Below are 16,875 nucleotides of genomic sequence, written 5' to 3'. Positions count from 1 at the left end.
AACAAAAAAACAAACAACCCAATCCAAAACTGGGCAGAAGACCTAAATAGACATTTCTCCAAAGAAGATATACAGATTGCCAACAAACACATGAAAGAATGCTCAACATCATTAATCATTAGAGAAATGCAAATCAAAACTACAATGAGATATCATCTCACACCAGTCAGAATGGCCGTCGTTAAAAAATCTAGAAACAATAAATGCTGGAGAGGAGGTGGAGAAAAGGGAACACTCTTGCACTGCTGGTGGGAATGTGAATTGGTTCAGCCACTATGGAGAACAGTATGGAGGTTCCTTAAAAAACTACAAATAGAACTACCATATGACCCAGCAATCCCAGTACTGGGCATATACCCTGAGAAAACCATAATTCAAAAATAGTCATGTACCAAAATGTTCATTGCAGCTCTATTTACAATAGCCAGGAGATGGAAACAACCTAAGTGTCCATCATCGGATGAATGGATAAAGAAGATGTGGCACATATATACAATGGAATATTACTCAGCCATAAAAAGAAACGAAATTGAGCCATTTGTAATGAGGTGGACAGACCTAGAGTCTGTCATACAGAGTGAAGTAAGTCAGAAAGAGAAAGACAAATACCGTATGCTAACACATATATATGGAATCTAAGGGGAAAAAAATGTCATGAAGAACCTAGGGGTAAGACAGGAATAAAGACACAGACCTACTAGAGAATGGACTTGAGGATATGGGGAGGGAGAAGGGTAAGCTGTGACAAAGTGAGAGAGTGGCATGGACATATATATACTACCAAACGTAAGGTAGATAGCTAGTGGGAAGCAGCTGCATAGCACAGGGAGATCAGCTCGGTGCTTTGTGACCACCTAGAGGGGTGGGATAGGGAGGGTGGGAGGGAGACGCAAGAGGGAAGAGATATGGGAACATATGTATATGTATAACTGATTCACTTTGTTATAAAGCAGAAACTAACACACCATTGTAAAGCAATTATACTCCAATAAAGATGTAAAAAAAAAAAGTAATTATAGATGTTTTTCACAGCAATATTTAAAAGATACTTTAATAAGCCAGTTGTAAATATGTAAAGACACACAAGAAATATACAAACTAGCTTACTGCACAAATGGAAATCTTATTTATCTCAATTCCCCAGAGGGAAGAGGGAAGGGGAATATTTATTAAGCGACGCTCTCCAAGACACTTTACAGGCGTTATCTTATTTAAAGTGTTCAGCAATTTTCTGTTTCATTATTTTGCAAATGAAGAAACTTAGGCTCAGAGAGATTGTAACTTGTACATGTTCAGAGTGTGGTAGAACCAGAATTTGAAACTTGATTCTGTTTGACTTCAGAGCATGAAGTCTTTCCTTTACAAGTTTGAGGAACTGATCTGTAGAGAGTGTCTACTCTAAGCCTCAAGGCCTCGGCCCCTCATTCTCTGCGCCTTCCTTGTCTTTCCTTGGGCTTCCATCCCTGTCCTTCTCGATGAATTATGACCTCCTCAATGATTACGTCCATTATCCTCAGAATGGCGGGATTTTCTGGCATAACTAAAGCTGGAACTTCGAGTCCTCTGGTGTGTGGGATTCTACCTCCTCCCAAATATTGAACTGCATCACTTAATATGCAAAGAGGGTTTTAAAATTTTTTTTTGTTTGCTTGCTTGTTTTTTCCAAAGGAGTAAAGAGGATCTGGTGAGAGAGCTGGGGGTGGGAGTGATAGTGTAGGGGCTACATGGCATCCCAGTGGACGTTTGCCATTTTAATTTTTTGGACCTTCTAACTTTTTTTTTTTTTTTTAACTAAAGGACATTTATTTGTTTCTCAGTAAGACTCTGTCTTGAGGACATAACTAAACCGCGTCACCACCCCACCCTGATTTGACAACATTAACTGACAAAAACCAACCTCCACCTAAATCATCATAAAAATGTTTAAGTAAAAAAAAAAAAAGGAGTGGAGAGAAGGGGGCCAAGGGGGTTTCAGATTGAACAAGATCCTATTTCATCTAATACATTCAATCCTGGCTAGAGTGTACCAAAATGGAAACAGGATTACTATAATACAAAACTTCTACCACAGCACACTGTACACACCTGTGTTCCAAGCCCACCCCCATCCCCCTAACGCTTCCAAACTCAACTATTTCCCGGCCTGTTGGGCCTGTCAACGAAGGAGCACGTAGATCTTCTCTTTACTCCAGTCTTTGTTATAAGGCTGGTATGTCTGGGTATCAGCTCGGTAAACAAGGCAGCTGAGGTCGGCCAGGTCATCAATGACATCAAATAACTGACTGATATCCTATGTGATAGAGGGGCTGCTGGGATTCACTGTCTTCAGGTGTTCTTCATACATTTTACAAACACCTTCCATGCATTCATTCACAGACTCATAGTCAGCATAAGTTCTGCTTCTGGCCTCTTGGTAGGCTGTACCAGCAAAATGGTGTGAGACATCGCGCCAAACTCTCGCTGCCGCCGCCGCCGACTCCACCGCCGACTCCGCTCTGGACCTTCTAACTTCTGAATCCTCTCTGTATATTTAAGACTTTCACAGTGTGAGGGGAGAGGTCCAGACAATTGTCCTGGCCTCTTTGTAGCCTGAATGCGGCACATGACTGAGGTCTAGGCAATGAGACAAACCTTGCAAGGGCTCTGAATTGGGAGCTAGTGAGTGGGCTTGAAGCAGTAAAGATCGATTTCACATCCCACCTCTGACACAAATAAGGTGTGTCAGTGACATGTCACAGAAATGGAGTCACAATGTTCACATCTGTGAAATGGCATAATAATGCACCTTTATCTACAATTTGTAGGGCAATCCTGAATAAATGAGAGTCTGTTAGTTAAAGAGCAAGACGCTTTTGGGGGGAGCCAGGGCTTAGGTACCGGCCACACCTATGCCTTAGAAAACACTTACTACCTTAGCCAGTGCTAGGAAAGTGAGAGGCAGCTAATGGAAAAAAGCTAACGTTTTGATCTCCTCACATTTGCCTGTAACACATATTTAGAGCATTCTGACTAGTAATTCTGTTCTTTTGGCTGAGAAGTCTTTGGAAACACAGTGGAGTGGACATCTGTTTGTTTGATTTTGAGGGGGGCACAGCATCCCTTCTTTAGGATTTTCCTCCCCACACCTGAGTGGTTCTGATGGGGCTCCTCATCTCAGCACCTCCTGATCACGAGAACTGCATGTGGCCCAGACAACTAGAGTACAGAATTCTTTCTGGAATCCAATCTGGAACAGAGACACATGTGGTCAAAGCCCTCTGGTGCCATATTCAATGGCAGTACGTTAGAGAAATGGAGACCATAGGCTCCTGCCCACTGAGGCCCATGCAGCTATCTTGTCTGTCTTTCTGAAACCATTTCTTCAGCTTTTCCTTGACTTACGTCCAGTAACTCCCCTCTCCTATTTATGTTAGGGTTTGATTCTGTTGCTCAAGGAAAAAAATATCTTTACAGAGTGATTTTTAATTTGTGTAAAGGACGGAAAAGATCACTTAAAACTAAAACAGTAAAGTAGCTTTTGATTTTAAGGGGGAGGGTGGTTTCCGGATGATGGTGATCTATTTCCAGGTCATCTCCTTCCTCTCGCAGAGGCTGGTGAGAGGGTGAGGAAGAGAAGATGGTGCATCTCCCAGCAGAGCCATGCCTAGTGGGACACAGAAAGGGGTTGAGATAGGGCTGAATTGCTCTGCCTAACAAAGCAGGAGAAGTTTCTGGAAGACGGTAAGCAAAAAGATGGCAGGAGGCTAGAAATTAAGGCCAAGGTAGCCAGAGGAATTTTGAGAATAAGAATAACACATTTGATGGGAAATAGTTTGAATTGTTTCACTGTAAATTCAATATCCATTTCCCCATGGAAAAAGTCAACGCTGCACAAATTTCGGTATGACTGAATGTGTGTGTGTGTGTGTGTGTGTGTGTGTGTGTTTATTAAGGAAAGGGCCTAGGATCTATGTCTAGCATGACATGGTGTAGAATAGGGGTGGTAAAAATACGGGAAGGCAAGACGATCCATACACTAAACCACTTTAGCAAAATAGGGTGCGTTCATTCCTCCTGGAGAGATTGGGTAGCACACAGGCTTGCCTCTGCAAGTGGTTTCATTTTAATCTCAGAGAGCAGGGTGCATCAGCTAACATCTGGTTTATAGGACTGTATTCACAATCCACACATGGATTTTGAAGGGACGGGGGAGAGCTTGGAAGACAAGTAGGAAAGAACCTTGTTCCTCTAGAGCAGGGTTTGGCAAACCACAGCTGTTGGTGTAAATACTTTTACTGCTACACAGAGGGCTCGTTCGTGTACATCATTTCTATGGCTGCTCTCACCTGTACGGACAGAGGCGATTTGCCACAGAAACCACGTGGATCGCAAGGCCTAAAATCGTTACTCTCTGGCCCTGTAAAAGAAAGTTTGCCGCCTTCTGCTCTAGAGGCCAAAGAAAAGCCTTATAGGAATAGGCAGCCTTTGGCTTAAGTTTTAAAGAGGTCCTACATATTTGGCCCATAACCCTGAGGTGATGTAACATGGTTTATTTCAAGAGAAACCAGGTAAAATCTAAACCAAGTACCAGAATGTCTTTTTAAAAAATTTTGTCAGTGAATCTCTTAATTTTCCTCTTCTCTTGTCTACTGTTAGAAGCAATCTGGTAGAGGGTAGAGGGCATGGGTTTGGGATTAAATGGTTATAGACCTGCATCCTGGCTCTCCAACATACTGGTTGTGTGATCTGGAGCAATCTGCTTCACTGAGAAATCTGTTTTCTTATTGGTAAATGGGTAGAATAAGGCCCATTACATGCGGCTGTCGTGAAAACTAAATGATGTAACACTCAGTGTGCCTAGATTTTTGAAAACTCTTAATAGCTATCACCCACACTCTTCTCTCCCTACCCTCAACTCTTTGCTGTACTTTGTGCATATGAAGGAGAGCTTCATAATTAGCCAAGTGTCCCCAAGGTCATCTTTTTGCTACTAAACAGTAGTAACTATCATTTGCTTGGCTCCATGCCAGCCAGGAGACTAGGACAGGCTGACGGGGTAATAATGTTTAGATCCCCCTGGAGTCTTCACATTATTCCAAAGAAAGACAAGAAATCAGATCTGCCGGGTTCCCTAGGAGTTCCCCAACCTTCTGAGCCCAAATTCTTGAGTCTGGGCCTCAGTGCGTGTATGGAGCAGAGGAGGCCAAGGCCAAGAAGGGTTTTAGGCCAGGCCTGTAGAGGTACCAGTGGCCCAGCAGCAGAAAAGCCCAGACAGAATATTTAAGATAATTTAGGACAAACATCTTCTCTTTGGATTTGTGGACCAGGTTTAAGATCCCAGAGACCTGACATGGGAACTGGTTTCTGTGAATAGAGAATTCCTGCTTGAACAAGGCAATACACCAACTTATACCCCACAGAGAAATTACCTGCCTACCTGCCTTCCGGGCAAATACCTTACATACTAAAGTGCCTGAAAAGTCTGGCCTCTTGGACTTGAGTGTATCGTGGAACTCCCCTGGCTGCTGTGTTGTTTCTGTGTGAGAGGAGGAAAAGCCTCTCTCCTACCTGGCTGCCAAGCCAGGTCCCAGTGGCGCTGAAGTTAGAAGAGCTCTAGTCTCCTGGGTGAAGGTTTAAGTCCTCTTCAGGTTCATAAAATTCATTGTCACCATAAGAATGCGATCGCTAAGTGTCAGCTGTTTCACATGGATCTGATTTCTAACCTTCACCACAAGCCGGGTAGGCTGGACTTGTTACCCCCATTTTAGAGATGATGAAATTGAGGGTTAAGAAGTTAAATCACTTGCCCGAGACAAAGGTGGCGAAGGGTAACTCTAAAACCACACTCCAAATCTCCCTTGCCGTATCTATGTTGCTTTTGCTCACAAAGATCTAGATCAGTGTTTCCCTACCTGCCCAAGCTCTCCCCTGGAGATTCTGATTTGGTGAGTCCAAGGTGGGTTGGGAGAACTTAGGATTTGATAGGTGATTCTTGTCATCCGGGAAATTGGGAAACACAGGTAGTCATCAAACTCCTCCCTCCTTAGCTTCAAACTGTGACTCTTACAGGGAAACTGAAGTCAGGCATGTGTACGAGACACCAGTCGCTATAAAATCCAAGCATAAGGAGATGAAAAAGCTCAAGTTCGATAACAGCTCCGTTTCTTAAGAGCCTGACGTGATTTCTTGGGGATCCGAGATATATGACATGGACTAGTAACCATGACTGGGATAATTGTGCTGAATTAGCTTAATTAGCTGTTGTAGACTGGCTTTAGCAGATGCCAGCTGTGAAAATGGTCAAAATAAACTAGACAGGCCTCAGAATGACTGAGAGTAGATTTCTTGGGCTGTGAGACCATCGTGGGCTCAGTGACATGGGAGGTGGAAGATGGTTGCAGTGACAAAGCTGCAGGGAAGATGCTGAGTCACAGTTGCTGAACAGTCATGGCTGGGCCTGAGCAGGTGTGAGGGTCTTTTCTATAGGGTGTCCTTCTTTGCAGGCTGCTAGAGGCATACTACAGGAGGCTAGTACATCAACGGAAAGGACAGGGAGAAAAGATTTAGAAAAGCCTTTAATTTAAATTCAAACTTATGACAAATCTTTCATGTGGTGGCAACTTGAGGATAAAAACAAAATCATAGGGGCTTCCCTGGTGGTGCAGTGGTTGAGAATCTGCCTGCCAATGCAGGGGACATGGTTTCGAGCCCTGGTCTGGGAAGATCCCACATGCCGCGGAGCAACTGGGCCCGTGAGCCACAACTACTGAGCCTGCGCATCTGGAGCCTGCGCTCCGCAACAAGAGAGGCTGCGACAGTGAGAGGCCCGCGCACCGCGATGAAGAGTGGTCCCCGCTCGCCTCAACTAGAGAAAGCCCTCGCACAGAAACGAAGACCCAACACAGCTAAAAATAAATTAATTAATTTTTTAAAAAATCATAAAACATTTATCTCCAAGCAAAAAACTGGCCTTTCAGAAATGAAATAGAAAATAAAGGAATGTGAGGCCAAGGGAAATTTTGTTTAATATTCTGAATGGTCATGCAAAAAATCTCCCCCCCCAAAAAAAAACAAGAAAGGAAGATGAGAAAAGAGGGAAAATAAATAACAAAAACAATAACAAGGAAACAATAACAAAGTAATTTAAAAACAGAAAAAATTTTTTTTGATTGTCTAGAATGAAAACCTTTTGGTCCTACTACCATTCAAAGAGTCTTCCCTATTGGTGTGTGATGCTATAATTCTGAGTAAGAAGATGTATCTGGTAGGATTAGGTCCAAACGTGTACAACAAAAATAAATATGTAAGTAAAAGTGGCTTCAGCAAGATAGTTTAGTTCTTGCCATCATGAAAGAAGTCCAGACGGAGAGAGTCCAGAACTAATGTGGCCATTTATAGTCTCAAAGACTCAGGATCCCAGGCTCCTTCTAGCCATCTGTTCTTCCATATGCATTTGGCTTCTTCCCCCAAAAAGTCTGCTTAAACTCCAGCCTTCATATCCAAATTTTAGTCCTCAAGAATAAGAAAGAAAGAGAAAGTGGCAAAGGGCATGCGTTAGCTGTCTTTCAAGGAAGTTTCCTGTAAGTTGCTCCATAGCACTTCTGATACCATCTGACTGGACAGCACTTAGGCACAGGGCCATATTTAACTGCAAGGGAAAATGGAAACTGGTCTTCAGTCACACATGTGCACGGCATGTGCACGGCTGAAGATTAGGGATTTATTCACAAAGGCAGAAGGGGTGAATGGATAGGAGAGTGGGCCAATGGTTTTTGCCACGAAATGTAATGTTCTAGCCACAAAGAAACAGCTGTGGAAACTCTGGGCTAGGTAGCTGACAGGATCTGAGAATAAGCCTTTCCTTCCTGGCCCTGTCGCCTCACCCAGAGAGCAGAGGCTTAAGGATAAAATGCTCTTCCCTGATACCCTGCCCACCCCAACAATGCCTCCAATCAGGTGCCCCAGAAAAAAACTCTTGCCATGAGCTCTGGGAGGCTGTGAAGGCTACTAAGCTTCACCTACATTATGGGAGCAAGTCACTGACTCAGAAAGAAAGGGTCCACCTGTGCACTGCCAGGTGTGTTCCAGAAGGTGGGTGCTGCCCTGGGGCACTGCCCTTTGGTGATTCCACTGCTGAAACGTCTTGCCATACCAGCTGTCCTGAGACCTGGAACTAGCACTGCTGCTGTAGCCGTTGTCCCCCCTTGTCTTCTGTGGCCCACAGTGCAAGGAGTGATCAGTCAGCTGCTCTCGGTGGGGCTGAGAAGGCAGGGATGATGGGATGGTTGTCTGCGGGAGGGCTGCAGAGCTCAAAGGGTTAGGTGTGCAGGTTAATAAGAACATTCGACGAGCCTTTACTCTATGCCAGGCACCATTCAGCTTTTTAATATTCAGGCCTCACAATAAACTTGGGGAGAAGATGGGCTCATTATATGTGTTTTGCAGATGAGAAAACAGAGGCTTCAAGGGGCTACTCGCCCAAAGTGAACTCAGCTAATAAGTGATACAGTCAGGTTTTAAGCCCCAGGCCCTTCTGACCCCAGGGAGTGCCCTTTAATCCCTACACTATGCCCTTTAGCCTTTGAAAGGTGCTGCTCAGAAATACTCAGCCCTTCCTGATGCTTTCACACTGAGATGTAGCCAGAGCAGCAGTACATGGCTACGACTGGGGTAGGGGTGGCAGGCTACATTTTGTGTTGTCATATAGGAAACCAGGGGGTGAGGAGAATATTTGAACAAAACTGTTGCTAATTACTCTAAATAAGGATCTGCCCAGTGTAAGCTTGAAAGTGGCAACTTTTTTTCCTCCCTACTTCATTCTCACCTCTCTTGCTCTACTGCTTTTGAGCAGTTGTCAGTGATGCTAACAAGCTGGCAGGGGATGTCAGGAAAGAGATAATTTATTCCTCTTCTCCAGCAGCTGAGGATGTCACCTCCCCAATGACAGATACTCTCTTCCTACAGAGAGAAACCAGCAAAACCTGGCATCTAATGAGTGGCCAGCTGGGGTTTCATGCCTAATGCTCACGTGGTGAAAAGGGAAGGGGAAGGTTTTGTTCCCAGGTACATTTTTGTGCTGTCTGAAAGATGTTGACTTATGAGGCCCAAAGGCTGGCCCCTGGGACCACCATGTGAGGACAGACCCAACTGTCCAGCCAGCTGGTGCTGAAGAAGGCTCTGGTCCAGACAGCCCTGGAACTTCTTTGAGGCCACCAAAAAGGAATTGACTTAGAAAATCAGAGGGCTTGCTTTTTTTGTTTGTTAATTTAGTTTTTGTTCTTTTTTATAATAAAGTTTGTCTCTTTGGTTTATGTCGCCATTTTCCTCATTACCAGATTTGTGGGTAGGTCTGTCAGCTTTAGACCAATGACTAGACTTCATCAGAATGACAACTTTTTGATAACAAATCTCTAGTCCAGATCAATTTTTCTACATGGTTCCTAGTGTCCAGAAGTAAAAACGATAAATTCATTTTGCTCAGGAGTTCTTTCTGGAACTGAGACCTTAAAGAAATCTCTTCTGTGGTTCTTTCTAAAGTGGCCTCTGATATAATGAACAAGATATCTAGTATTAGGATATTCTCATGATTAGGGTTGCCAGGTTGAGCAAATAAAAACATAGAACACCAGTTAAATTTGAATTTCAAATAAGCAGTGAGTAATTATTTTGGTGTATGTCCCATGAAATATTTGCGACATAACTTCTAGTAAAAAGTTATTGGGTACTACACGATCTCACTTATTTGTGGAATCTAAAAAAGTTGAACTCATAGAAGCAGAGAGTGAAATGGTGGTTGGCAGGGGCTGGGGAGTAGGGGAAATGGGGAGATGTTGGTCAAAGGGTACAAAGTTTCTTTTATGCAGGATGAACAAGTTCTGGAGACTTAATATGTGGTTTGGTGGCTGTAGTTAATAATACTATATTGTATAACTGAAATTTGCTAAGCAAGTAGATTTTAAGTGTTCCGACCACACACACACACACACACACACACACACACACACACACACACATAGTAACCGCGTGAGGTTCTGGACATTTTAATTATTTTGACTGTGGTAATCATTTCACAATGTATACATATATCAAAAATCACATTGTGTACCTTAAAGATATACAACTTTTATTGCCAAAAATAAATTAGATTTAAAAGTTTTTGATGTTTATTTGAAATTCAAATTCAGTTGGGATTTCCATATTTTATTTAGCAGCCTGACTTGATAAATACAACAATGGAGACTCATAGAGCTGCTTTTATCCTGTTTGTTTAACATTTTATTTACATCCACGTTATATACCCACCAAGTTCAGGGAGTCAAACAGTTCAACGTGGCTTGCTATAAATACATGGTTCTTCCACTATTCCCTCTCTTCATTTCCCACAGTCCAGAAACAACAATTTTCAGCTCCTCTAGCTGATTTTTTCTGGTGAGGGAGGTGTAGCTCCCTTTCTCTAACCACCATGCTTGTATTGTTACATCTTGATTTCTCCATTTTAGACATCCTCTATTGGCTTCCTTCTATGCAAGATGAGAATTTAAGCTTTCACCACCCTCCCCAAGCCAACTGCCCTTCTCCACAGTCTCCCAGCGTAGTTATGTGGTCATTGTTATATGGTCATTTTGATCCAATCAAGAGTCAGGATTTACATTATTATGACTATGTAAATACTAATCACAGCTGAGCCATATACATTTCTTTTGTGGCATAACTTTTCGAATCTGTTTTGGTGGGGGGGGTGGTTATAGTAATGGTCTTTGCTGAGTTTTTAAGGTACTTACCACTGACTTGTCCTAAAATTCTCTCCCGGTTATGTGAATCCCTCAATATATTCAAAACACATTAGGTATCCTCTCAACTTCATCTTCTCAGAAAAAGTCCTCCCCCTTCTTACCTCTGACTTGAACTGATTGATCTCTTGGCCAGCTGCACAGCTTCGTCCTGGGATTCCCCTTTATCACCATCCGTGGCACTCCCTTTGCCTCTTGTACTAGTTCACCTATTCCCTGGAGGCAGTGTCTCTTCTCGGGTTACTCCCTCATCTGATGTGTTATAACTTCTGGTAGGCCCTCAGTAACTACTTGTTGAAGAAAGAGCGGGTGAATCCATGAAAACCACTGTATGGGAAGAAGACTCTGGCCTCTTGGAGGGTTGCCATAGGGACCTTCACCTTACTTAGCACATGCTGTGGTACCTAAGACAACACTCTGGATCCCGCCTTCCTACTCCCATCTCCAGCCCCCTCAGCTGGCCTTCTGGTCTCCCCAGAAGTCAGGATGTCTTCCTTTTCCATAGCAAATGTCAGGGCCAACAGCACTAATGAGTTAACTGGTGAGCAGCCCGTGGGGGGCAGGCAGGATGCCTGAATGTCTTGCTGGGTTGGGCACTGCGGAGGGATATCCAGCCTCTTACTTCCTCCTGAGCCTGGGTGGACTCTCACCTCGTTACTGAAATCTTGACTGTCTCCCACTGTTCCAAACAAAACTGTCTGAGTGAACAGCCATTAAAGTGTCATTAGAAACAGCGGGTACTGGGTGCTGAAATTTATGAAACTGCTGTGAGAGTGATAATGAAGGCAATAGGACACTTGCTCTATTTATTTGGGTTTTTTTCTTCTTCACTAGTGATTAATTAAATAAAGTGCTTAGCGATTTAACGGTTTGCCTCTCTCCTAACTGGAGGTGGATGGTTATAAAAGGGATAGATTGATTTTTTATTTCCAAACTGTAGCCTGACAGAGAATGCTTCTGTTTTCTGATCCGCACTCTCATTTTTCTCTTTCATCCACTTTTCCTCATCTGATAGAATAAACATCATGCAGAATGAAACCTTAAGCGCTTTCCTCTTTCGACATACCAGAGATGTGACCCTGATGTCACCTGGTCTGACTAAACGTTCATTTATTCTAGATTCTCACAGCGAGGGCAAGGGCTGGACGAGGCAATTTTCTCCAGTGGGTAGAGAGACTGAGGCAGAGAATTCACATCTAGGTAAGAGAAACACAGAGAAATTCCTCTGGAACGACATGGTTGGAATGAAAACTGGAGACTCACTCATGGCTGAGACTGTGCAATTAGAAACCATGTTCAACGAGCAGTTATGATGAACACTGTCAATTTCCACCTATTCGGGGGAAAATAACTATTTGCTTGTGTGGGATATTGCTCTGCCCTACTTGGAGGGATGTATCTGCATGCAATTAATTTCTTTTACTAAAAAAACACAATCAGGTCAGTTTTAGCTGCCACTGGCTGTTAATAATAGTCCCAAACTTAAAGGTAGTAATTGTTGGGGAAAGTACCTTTTAGTTCTGCAGCGAGTTTGAAAAGTTGGGTCTTTCCCTTAAAGCAGGTTAGACAAAATGGTTATAGATACTTTCTGAGGAAAGAGGAAGGAAAAGTTTACAAAACAGAATGAAGGATTTAAAGAGGGAAAGGTGGATGACAGCAAATATTAGATTATGCTGAGAGGAAAGCATTTCCCTTTTTCCCTTCTGGGTTCTGTGGCTGGTCTAATAACTGAATTGACGTAAGGCAGATAAGCAGGAGAAAAACAAATTTAATTTCATATATATGGGAGTCCTACAAGGATATGCGACTCAAATAAGGAAGCTTTTATACTTTTTAAATAAAGAAACAATAAATTTGTAAAGACTTGACAAGGCAGAGGGATTTGGGCCAGGGGTAGTAAATGATGAAGTAGGAAGGCTTGTTTATACAGCCTTTTCGGCCCTGAATCAACCTGTCTCTGGTGTTAAGGATACCTTCCTTCCTCCTTGTACAGGCAGGGTACCTTTCACGTGGGAGATTTATCTCCTGTTTTTATGAAAGAAGGGCAGGATGGTGGGGGGAGGTCAAAGCAACCTTCCTGCTTCTGCCGTTTTCCCTGACTCCTTCAGCTTAGATATTCAATATGCGAGGGTACCATATTTTGGCGTAGCATGTCCTGAACCCCATCAGTGACAAAGAATATTTGGCCATGGTATTAGTTAAAATAGTGGCAAACCCAATAAAGACCGGGAAGCTGAGAATGATAAGTCAGAACACTGCCAGGAGGTCTTGGACAAATGTCTACCCGGCGTGAGCTTGGCCACTTTCTGTCTTTGCTCAGACTGCGTCTTGGGGCAGAAACATTCTCCTTCCCCTGCTTCAGCTGGCAGGATGGCACTCACACTTGGATGCTTCTTTCAAATGCCCTCTCTTTCGGAGTTATCCCCCCAAGGTGACTTGGGTACGCTAGTTCCTGTGCACCTACAACATCTGTACCCACCTCACATCCCACTGTACTGGCATTACTTCTTCACGTTTGCTCCCTGCCAGAGAGTGTGCTACCTCTGAGACTGTCTTATTCATTTTCTTCTTTCTTTTTTTGAATTTTATTTTATTTATTTTTTTATACAACAGGTTCTTATTAGTTACCCATTTTATACATATTAGTGTATATATGTCAATCCCAATATATGTCTTATTCATTTTCATAGCCCTAGAAAATGCCATGATGCTTGAAAACAGTAAATATTTAGAAAATAAATGTTGAACGATTTAATAATGACTGTTTAATTGCTATTTAATGATATTAAGAAGAACTTGCTTTTGAATTGTACTCTATAATCTTCAAAGTCTATCCACACACATTATCTCATTTGCTCCTTGGAGCCTACTGTGAAGTAGGCAGGGTAATTGTTACTATATATATTTTTTAAACAAATTTATTTATTTATTTATTTTCGGCTGCGTTGGGTCTTCATTGCTGCGCGAGGGCTTTCTCTAGTTGCGGCGAGCGGGGGCTACTCTTCGTTGCAGTGTGCATGCTTCTCACTGCGGTGGCTTCTCTTGTTGTGGAACACCGGCTCTAGGCGCCTGGGCTTCCATAGTTATGGCACGTGGGCTCAGTAGTTGTGGCTCACGGGCTCTAGAGCGCAGACTCAGTAGTTGTGGTGCACAGGCTTAGTTGCTCCGCGGCATGTGGGATCTTCCCGGACCAGGGATGGAACCCACGTCCCCTGCATTGGCAGGCGGATTCTTAACCACTGTGCCACCAGGGAAGTCCCAAGTATTATATTAAATAGGGCTTAGAAAGCAAATTCAATCACTTCTTAGGCTTTAGAGAAGAGATGATACAGCCCAAGTTACATTGGTTATTGCACAATGAGAAAAACACTGGGAAACATCGTATGCTTGATCAGAACCCCCTTTTTGAGATTCTAGAAAAAATTCTGCGTCATCCCTATATTCCTTCTAATTATCTTTAGTTATAAGCAGATGGTCTTGTTTCCTGAGTTATGAATTGTGAATCCTGGGCACATATATAGAATTACTCTTGAGGTTATAAATCTAGCAGTAATGACTTAAGACTGAAAAAGAAATCTAGGTTCTTGCTTAGGGTGTGAGCTATGGAGAGTATGAGGTTATACTCCCATTCCATCATTCATCTTTCTGGGTGCCCAGGAGTTGGGGGGGTCCACCGTCTTGAGTCATACTTGATATTAGAGAAAGACCGTATTAGAGTAGAAAGATCCTCAAAGTGGGTGCTGAACTTTAATGTAGCTCTCTTTGTTCTGGGGTGTAAAAAGATGCTATAAAACTAAGATTCCAAGAAGAGAATGGAAGAAAAAGAATACGGCAATTTAATACCGTAATGGGTCCTTATGCTTTTTCCGTACCTACTATTTATTCTTTCTTCTCTGATAATAGCTCTGATTTTCCCTTAAAGAACCACTTCACTCCATAAGGTTTTGGTGAGGTCAACCCACTGGTAGTTGGTTCCAGGGATAGCCATGCAAACTTGGCCTGGTCAGTTGGTGTCTGCCATCTCCCTAGCCACAGTGATCGGCTCAGGAACGTGCACATGATTCAGGTTTCCCCAAGGAGACTCCGTGTTGGGAGCCAAGAAGTTTTCGCCATTAGAAGATGGCCGACATCCTGCTTCTCTTCCTGCTTAATGAGATAAAAGCCCGCGCCTAAAAACGAAAGCCCGCGCTTCCAACGAAAGCCCGCGCACGCAGCACCAATGATAATTTGCCAAGTACTTCCCTTATTCTGGATCCCGCCCCCCTTTCTCTGTACTGTATAAATACAGCTACTGCAGCAATAAAGGTTTGAGGCTTGATCAGGATTTTGTCTTGCCTCCATTCTTTCGCGTCTCCTGCCCCTTCTTCTCTTTTCAACCCCTACAGGTTCCTCCTCGGACTCACAAGGATTTGTCCTGCTGGTCAGGACTCCTGGGGACGCCCGGGGCCGAGCACAATTGGCGCCCAACGTGGGGCTCGAGGAACGGATCCTAACGGAGGTAGCACGCTTACGAACGCCTGGCCAGGCACCCACTGAGCCGCCGCGAGAGTGAACTCGAAAGTGCGGCTCGATTAGGTCCCCGGAGGACTAGCCGCCCTTCGGCAGTTGTGACCGGTAGAGAGTAAGGTAAGTGGAGCTTAAAAATGGGACAGGAATTGAGTTCCCACGAACTCTTTCTTCAGGGGATCGAGGATTCCCTCAAGATGCGAAAGATTAAGGTAGAAAAAAAGATTTGCGTGATTTTTTTATATTTTTGTCTGATGTTTGCCCATGGTTCCCACAAGAAGGGACGATAGATAAAAAATGTTGGAATCGTGTAGGAGATTGTTTAAATGATTATTATAAGACTTTTGGGCCTTCTAAAGTACCTGTGACTGCATTTTCATATTGGAATTTAATTAGAGAGATTCTTATGGGTCATTTTTTTGACCCCGATATCCAAAAGGTTGTTGAGACCGGAGAAACAATTCTTAAAGCAGCCCCTGTGATTCCAATGAGGCTCAGGCTGCTTTTCCCCCTGGTCTGTTGGCTCAAATACAAAATGCTGGCCTTAAGGCCTGGCGCCGCCTTCCGCCTAAGGGTTCGGCCACAACTTCCTTGGCGAAAATTCGCCAGGGACCAGAAGAGCCTTATTGTGAGTTTATTAGCCGCCTCACGGACGCCACCGAACGTCTGGTGGGCGACAGTGAAACTGATAACGCCTTTGTTAAACATTTAGCTTATGAAAATGCTAATGCGGCCTGCCAGGCTGCCCTTCGGGCTCATCGTGGTGGTAGCCTTGCTGATTATATTAAATTGTGTTCCGGAATTGGTCCCTCCCATTCTGTTGGTCTTGCAATAGGAGCCGCCCTAAAAGATTTTATTGAAGACACATCCGACCTAGACAAACAACAAAAAACTTGCTATAATTGCAAACAACCTGGACACTTTGCCCGGGATTGTCCACTATATAGACAAGGACAGTCATCAAAGGCTAACCCACAACAACCCCAACATCAATCCCGAGCTCCTCCCACCACCGTTTGTCCTCGCTGTAAAAGAGGCAAACATTGGTCTTCGGAATGTTATTCAAAAACGGACATAGGGCTTCCCTGGTGGCGCAGTGGTTGAGAGTCCGCCTGCCGATGCAGGGGACACGGGTTCGTGCCCCGGTCTGGGAGGATCCCACGTGCCGCGGAGCGGCTGGGCCCGTGAGCCATGGCCGCTGAGCCTGCGCGTCCGGAGCCTGTCCTCCGCAACGGGAGAGGCCACAGCAGTGAGAGGCCCGCGTAACGCATAAAAAAAAAAAAAAAAAAAAAAAAAAAAAAACGGACATAAATGGCCAACTACTCCCCAAAAAACAGGGAAACTTTTCACGGGGCCAGCCCCTGGCCCCTTCCTTGGAACCGAACCAAGGGGCGATTCGGTTTGTTCCTCAAAAATCTGGACAAGTTCCCCTCACCCAGACGTTGGCTGCCCGAGCGTCTTATTAAACCTATAAATTCTATGAAATAATGAAAATTATCCAGGGCCCTTTTCCCTGAGATTGTATTTCTTTTCCTTTTCAGAAAAAGATGGAGATCCTCTTGGCATTGAAAAGACGACAAAGACAACAAGGACTATCCGT

At 43.8% G+C, this 16,875-nt stretch overlaps 1 pseudogene; it reads right to left on the bottom strand.

The window, feature by feature from the left end:
* Window positions 1-2,131: 2,131 nt before the first annotated feature.
* Window positions 2,132-2,445, bottom strand: LOC116739659 (annotated as a pseudogene).
* Window positions 2,446-16,875: the final 14,430 nt, after the last annotated feature.

Source organism: Phocoena sinus, chromosome 1 (assembly GCF_008692025.1).
Source record: "Phocoena sinus isolate mPhoSin1 chromosome 1, mPhoSin1.pri, whole genome shotgun sequence".
Taxonomy (NCBI): domain Eukaryota; kingdom Metazoa; phylum Chordata; class Mammalia; order Artiodactyla; family Phocoenidae; genus Phocoena; species Phocoena sinus.
Note: the sequence above shows the minus strand (reverse complement) of the source record. Positions and strands in the feature narration are given on the sequence as shown.